The sequence below is a fragment of the Cebus imitator genome, unplaced genomic scaffold (assembly GCF_001604975.1).
Source record: "Cebus imitator isolate Cc_AM_T3 unplaced genomic scaffold, Cebus_imitator-1.0 Scaffold104, whole genome shotgun sequence".
Lineage (NCBI taxonomy): Eukaryota > Metazoa > Chordata > Mammalia > Primates > Cebidae > Cebus > Cebus imitator.
Genome location: NW_016107419.1, coordinates 1388649 through 1396480, shown reverse-complemented (window position 1 = coordinate 1396480; position 7832 = coordinate 1388649). Strand labels below are relative to the sequence as shown.

At 32.3% G+C, this 7832-nt stretch overlaps 1 long non-coding RNA gene across 1 annotated transcript in view; it reads right to left on the bottom strand.

Annotated features, from left to right (window-relative positions):
• Positions 1–6138: 6138 nt before the first annotated feature.
• Positions 6139–7832, bottom strand: part of LOC108310558 — an 11951-nt gene continuing 10257 nt past the window's right edge. Inside the window, exon 5 of the long non-coding RNA XR_001827803.1 lies at positions 6139–6319. This is a non-coding gene — a long non-coding RNA (uncharacterized LOC108310558). The remainder of the gene's footprint in view (positions 6320–7832) is intronic.

The window sequence follows — 7832 nt, the reverse complement described above, 5'->3', positions numbered from 1 at the left end:
AAAGGCAAAGACATTAGATAGATGGAGCCTGAAATGTTGCATGCCAGTCATTTAACTGAACTGTGATATGAGCTAGAAATGAAATTTTACTTTGCTGAATAACTGAGATTTGGAGGTTGTTTCATCGAACGGTTAGACTACTCCAACTAAAAAGGGACTGTAATTAATAGAGTTAAGCATTCAGGCTTTAGCATGCAACAGAAAAATGTTTCAATCCTGGATCCACATACTAACTACATAACATTGGGCCAGTTATTTAGCCATCCCCTTTACCTATTAAAAGAAAATATTACCAGAACCTACATAATAGGGTTATATGAGGATTAAATATGCTGTTTTTACAATAACATATGAAGCATAGTAAAAGCCTAAAAATTGCAGTTATAATTATTGCTAACTAGTTGAATAGCTGAAAATATACAATTCCTAAGAGTCACCCCCAAATCTGTCCTTACTTTAATGAAATACTTATGGTAATTTTTATGTGAAAACAAGGATTGAGGCAAGCCATGATATTATTCAAATAGATTTGGACAGGATGCATTAGAGAAGTATAAAAACCACATTTTAGTATGATGCCTGGGACTTTAATAAACTGCATGGAAACAAAGAAATGAAAAGAATCCAATCTATGTTATAAAAATGATTAAAGGGAGGGAATTCCTTAAAGAGGCCTATTAATTAATAACAATACAATTTAAAACCATAGTTGAAAACCTACTCAAAGGGAAATAATATAGCATGAAAATTCTAAAGAGATGTGTTTGGTACAAGAGCAGTTTCTACTAACTCCACCAACCTACCTTGACTATGATTTGTTTGGGACCTTCATGATTAGGGAAAGCACAAGTGTGTGTAAATGTTCATGCAAGTGTTGAGAGAAGAAAGAGTGGGTATAGAGAACAAGTGAGTAGTTTATGACAGAACCCTTACCCTAAATAAAAAGCAAATTATTGTAGAAGTATACAATTTTCATAATAATTTAACAAATTACCAGCAGTGCAATGCCATATGCACTTTAAAGCAACATTTATCATCAATTTAGAAATGCCTTATTTCATCTAATTAAAACAGAGCTTAATACATTTTGTTACAGAAATTTATACCAGGAAACAATAAAATTTAAAATCATATTTATTATGTTTTAAAGCAAGTGACTGATTTTAGGATAGGATATGTCAACTCATTCCAACTGATAACTTTCTCCAATTTCAGCTACATTGTCAAAACTTGAAAAATTATCAGAAATTTCTCTCTCATGGTGATATTTAATTTGAGTAGGGACTTTCACATTTTGTTTGATTGGCATATAAATCAAGAAGCAATATTTCTTAAATGCTCATTTAAAGTACTCATTTGCCAATTTTTGAAATATAACTCAACTATTATGGAAATCAAAACTAATGTTATTTTATCTATATATTTTAAAGAACTTCTTAATTTAGGGCAATTTTTGTTTGCTGATCTGTTTTGTTCTGTTGAGCTCATTTGTCAACATAAAAAAAAATAGATTATCATCTCACTTAGATCATCTCAACTAGTCCAATGGCTTTAAAGACAACTAATAAGCCAATGACTTCCAAACCTCTATCTACCTCCTTGACTGTGTAAGTCTGCTTTTCTAGGATAACAAATAAATGTAGCATATTGGATTTCAACATGTCTTTCTTGTGCACAGAACCCCAGTGCTACAACTCCAATGGCCTTGAGTAGAACAGCTTGATGTCATGTGTCTTCTCAATCCAGATGCTAGGCTTAAGGATCAGAGAATCACTGGAACGTATCACTTTCATCCTGGAGGACAAGACAAAGGGGCTGAACTAAAACATGCAAGCAAATTTAAAGCTTTTTATTGCACACAGCAAATGTCAAGTTTGCTCATATTCTATTACCCAAACCCATTCATGTGGGATAGGAAGTATGTTCTGCATATAAAGGTGGCAAGAGAGGGGAGGGGACAAATGCTTGTGAACAAATAATACCAGCTACAGCACTACCCTTTTTCTGAACTCAAGGTTCATATGGACATTAGATCTACTTGATTATTTCACCTGGATTTTTAACAAACATTTTGCCCTTAGCATGTCCAAAATTGAACCTTTGATTTCCAATGCCCCCTCCAAGCTGCAAGTCACTGACCTGTCTTTCCTATCTCAGTAAATGGCACTATTAGTCTATGTTCCCAAGCACTATTCCCCAGCAGTGTATCTATCCATAAGGGCTAGTATTTACAGACTCAAATCTGGGAACTGGATTTCTTATTATACTGGAGGAAAGTCATGTTTTTATATAATTTTAAACCTATATATGATGAAAACTTTCAATTATACATAAAGTAGAAGGTATTGCATGATGAATTCTATGTGCCCAACTTTAACGACTATCAAACTCATGGCTAATCTTGTTTCACTAAACCTCACTCACTTTACCTCCCCAACAGCTCCCCAAATGCCTTTTAACAAATTCCAAATATCACATCATTTCATCATTGGTATTATACTGTAAAAAGAGCAACATTTTAAAATCATCAAACAAATCACTATATGTTCTTAATACCCTACAATTTGCTGCTGGAATGAAGTCTAATTTCTCTGAGACCCATACTATTGGCCCACACCTACCTCTCTAAACCCTTTTCTCTCATGCTGCTATTACATTCATCCAATAGGCCCCGAAACACTGAAATTTCTGGTCATCCAATGACCAGAATATAGGCATGTGAAGATTGCGTAGGAGAGCTTTGCCAAAGGACCTTATTATTTAAATAAATATTCACCTTATTATTTAAATAATAAGCTTAAGTACTGACCTCTCAGAAAAACATTCATTGACCATCAATCTTAATGATCAGTTGCCTGCTGTCCGTTCACTCTACTAGAATCTGAACATCTTAAGAGTGATTTGGTGTTTTTTACTATCACATATTTGTGTCTAGGACAGTGCTCTTTTGATAGCGTGTGTTTAATAGATATTTATTATATGAATACTTTTGGTTGTACAATTTGGTGAATGTTCTACTACTTGGACCATAATCCTCAGTATTTTCATTTAAAGAGTTAAATCAGTTTCACCAAGTCACATGGTTTCCAGAACTTACTATATATCCTTGCCTAGAATTTGGAACTACAGAAGACAAGCACAGAAATAGGGGAATGCTATCTTTCCATGTTAAAATTAAGTGCATTGGTATGTTTGTGTTTTATTCAAGTGAAAAATGAGGGTGTGAGCGGGATTCAGGAATGCACAAAGTGCTGAAAAGCAGGAAAGGTAGATCCCAAAGTTCCTCTTGGGATATAATTTTAGACAGCTTGAATATAAAAATGAAAGGTCAAAAAGATTTCAATTCTTATTTCTGCTATTGTGCCACAATCTAACACATCTAAGAATTGTGTATGAATTTTTTTCATCAGCCTATTTCTCAACATAAAACCACTGAGAATCATCATCTATAATTTTTGACCAAATTTAAAGCAAATGAACAAGCAATTCAATAAAATATGCAAGCAATAAGCAGAAGGCGACATACAAGGAGGGCTAATCAGTAGAGTTTGTACCACCATGATCATATCTGTGGGTGCTATTGGGAGGTGATTAGTAAACCTTGTTAACTTTCCCATTATCTGGCCCCAAATAATGCATAATATGCCAGTGTGCCATCTCTACAAGCGTAGCCCTCTTCACCACTTACAGCCAGATTACTGCCCCTAAGCTCCTTGTTGAGAGATATTTAGGAGTTGCCAATAGTTAAACATATTTTATAACCAAAACATTATCACCTAGGGAGATTTTGTTTATGAATAAAGTTATTTTCTACCATGTGAATAATAAGACAGTAAGAAAATAAATTGTTCTTGACATTAAAACTAGAGAAGGTAGAGAGAACCGAGACATTACTTGCAGGTAACTTCAGTATATGTCAAATGAAAACAAGGAGGAAACTTGTTAGGCTGATGAAATTTACCAGTTTCCTCATCTTTCTGATTTATGTTTTATGTTTATAACAATGCATTACTAAGGTGAATGCCATGTTAGCAAGAGAACACAATCATTATAATAGGAAGACTAAGTGTACCTGGTACAATAACTTCAAACTCAGTTACGAAACATTGTAGTTTTTATTTCCTATAACTCAATATAATTTAACCCTAACTCCATTCTTCTCAGAACAGAAACATAATTTGCCACTTCCAAGCAGTCAAGAGGATTCGTCTTCCCTTTCCCTTTCTTCCTGGTATTGTGTATAAATGCCAAGGTCACTAAGGTGAAATGAGGTGAAAGGTAGCATCTTGTCCTCCAACACTACCTGCCTATCATGACATTCACTAAAATACATCCTCCATCTAGTTTCTGGAATTAATACCTTCATGATGATATCAATGGAGGTGTACAGTTCTCATGTGGTCTCTTATACGATTCATGCCACATATGCTACTGCAACTCCCCTCCAATTTGACTGGCAAAGCTATGCCACCCTTACGCAGAAAAACTATCTGTCTATACTGAAAGTCTTCTTGGTGCATGGAGAACTGATTTAGCCACATCATTTTATCCTCTACTGCCAAGAAGGAACATAGAACCTTGGCAGCACAGATTTTATCTAACTGCAGATCCCTAAAATTATTAAGGGATTCCACTTTGCCCCCATCAGTTTAGAATTAACTCAAATAAGAGAGGAGAGGATAAGAGACCCATACCAGTCTCTTAATTGCTAAACTCCTTCCTTCAGATGTAATGATCTTTCTCCAGTCTCTGGTCTAGCATAGTTTGGGAAAGAACTCCTTGTGTGTGATCATGTTTGTTTACTTGTTTTTCTCAAATCTTGTTGTCTTATACCTGAGAACCATTTCAAATGCAAAAGGCAATAATTTTAAGTCTATGCTTTTGTTCTGCTGTTTTCCTGAAACTGTGCAACCTGAAAATAATAAATGCTTTCTTGAGTCGCTGCCTGGAATAAGGAAGAAAAGTACCTAATGACACAAGGAGCTGGATTGTTTAATACTTTAACATTTTGCAATATTAGTCATCAATAATAAGTTATATGAACTTAATTATTTAACTAATGACTACTTAGCCTTTATGTTACATGTCTATAAAATGTCTTATAAAGATGTAGTTTGAATTTGCTTCATATTAGATTCTCCTTGTGTTTGTTTGGGAAAATAACATCTACTAATTAGAAATTTGTCACATCCAAAGGTTGTGCTATAATAGCATAATGGTAAATGACAGTGTATCAGAATTCGTTCTTAACTATTACTGATGTGTTTAATTTATAGAATGGAAAGAGTTTGAGAGTTTAAAGAAGAAATCTTGTTATTTTTTCAGCATATAAGTAATATGTATTCATGAATAACCACTTGTTCTAATATTTTAAGTGAAACTGAAAATTTCCAGAATACTGAAGCTGAGACAATTATCAAAGCTGTTTCATAGCAATTACAATTTTATAGACAAGCTAGCACAAGCCATTGTGCTCCTTGCCACAGATAATTCAAAAATTAAAAACAAAATTATTTCGCAAATTTATAGTAAGAGGAATCCAGAACATTTTAATGAGTATTTAGTCTATTGCTGACTTATAATATCCAAGCTCATTATGCTCACTAGCAACTCTACGAAATATGCACAATGAAGTATTTTTATTTAAATGATAAGCAGTTAGATTCAGAAGAGGTAAAATATTTACTTGTGGTCATGAGTCACAGATATACAAAAGTAGAGATAGAACTATAGGATCTGAAAAATAATCCAATATTTTTTCTACTTAGTATCCCCCTCAAAATTATGTTCAAAAATTCAGGTGAAAGTTTTAACTGTACTTAGATGTGGGTTCTGCATATCAGCAGCACAATGTAATTAAGCATCCTTATAAAAGTTATGATTGGCCTCACAGATTGCAATTTGTAAGACTTCAATAGATTGTATTATTTTCTGAGTTATGTGTTATGCCATAATATTTTAAACAAAATATAGTTTGCTCTAATAATTCTTCCACAGTTTATTTACATTACTAAAATGCTTACTAATGCATTTTTTTGATATTTTGCACAGATAAACATATACCTAGTTCTTTCCTGAAGTACCAGAAATCGCAAGCTTGTCAAATTGTGATTAATGAGGATTTATTGGATATCAACATATGAGTCATCGGTAAATATGTTTATTCTTTTTAACTGAATTGCATTATTCAAGAATGAAGAACGGAGCGATGATAAATAACATGCTAACATGATAGAAATTTGAGTGACGGTTTTGTTTTCACAGATCTTCAACGATCTGAACAAATGCATAATTCATTACAGCTGTTCTTCACATAAAACTAAAGAAAAAAAGATCAGTTCAATTTCTATGAGCGAGATATTGGAATTACTTGAAACAGGCTTGCGGTAGCTGTTCTCTGGGGAGAATAGTTGTTAACTCAATAGAATCAAGTCCTGAGATGGAGGGGGAGAAAAACAAACCAATCAAGGCTAATGGTTCCTGATGAACCCAGATTAAACGCAGAGATTGGTCTGGTTTAAATATACTCAAGGGAACAGTCCTTCAGATAAGAGTATCAATTTTCACTCTGGGTCAATAGGATGAAGAGTGTGTGGTTAAAAATCAGATATTGCAAATGTATACAGCTTGAGTCAGGATGTTTGTTGGGGGAAAAAGAACATTGGCAATCAGAAAAAACTCTGAAAGTACATGAAGAATTATAACGAACATAGTCAAGTAAAAAATTATTAAAACTAACAAGATGATTTTTAAAATAGTTAAAAATAAATATTCAAAACTCGGTAACATATATATATATATATATATGCCTTAGAAAATTAAAAGATCTATAATTATGAACAACATAAAAATACTTATGAATAAACTTTCTCCAGAATATTTAAGATTAAAGTGAAGAAAGCTTCAGAAGTATTGAATAATATAAGCACTTGAATAAAGAGACATTACCATATATAAGTTTAAACATTGTAAAGATTTAAGACATTTCTGCAAATCAATTTTTAGATTTAAAGCAAATCCAATCAAAATTCCATTTTTTTACTGATAAAATAATACTAAAATTTAATTTATCAAAACGTATTTAAAAAGGCAAATAAATTAAGAGATTACTACAAGGATGTTCAATGCAGCATTGTTTAAAATAAAAAAATATACAATTGTTGAAATAAATTAATTACACTGTTTATGATTTTGTTAAACAAGTTCTTTTTTTATACGATAAATTGTTAGATAAGTTACAAAATGGTATGTATGTTATAGTAATGATTTTTATTTTGAAAATACTCTGGAAATATAGTTATATATATTTTTACATATAGGAAAAAAATGTTTGAAACTCTCACTGCTCCTAAGTACAGGCAGATAAATCTCCCAAGATGGGAACAAAGAGGGCTATTTCAGGATCCTATTTGAGGAACACTCCTTGAGCAACCTCCACCTTTCATAACTGGCCCCTCCCACGTATTGCTGTGTTCATGTTTTTTTTTTATTCAATCTGATTCTTTATAATTTTTTCAAGGGAATAATTATAACTTTTTCCCACTGCTTTTACCAATGCATATGTACTTATTCATTTTATAATATCTTCTATTGCTGAGATTTTGAAGCAGGAAAAGAAAGATACAGTACGCATTTACTCTGTAATATTGAAACAAAACTGGAGAAATTTTGGCAATGGCTGTCAAGACTGAATTATCTCTGTGTTTACAGTGTTCATGATTGGGTGGTGGAATTGTAAATTTCTTTTATTTTCTTTCTTTTTTCTTTCTTTTTTTTTTTTTTTTTTTTTTTTTTTTTTTTTTTTTTTTTTTTTTTTTTTTTTTTTTTTTTTT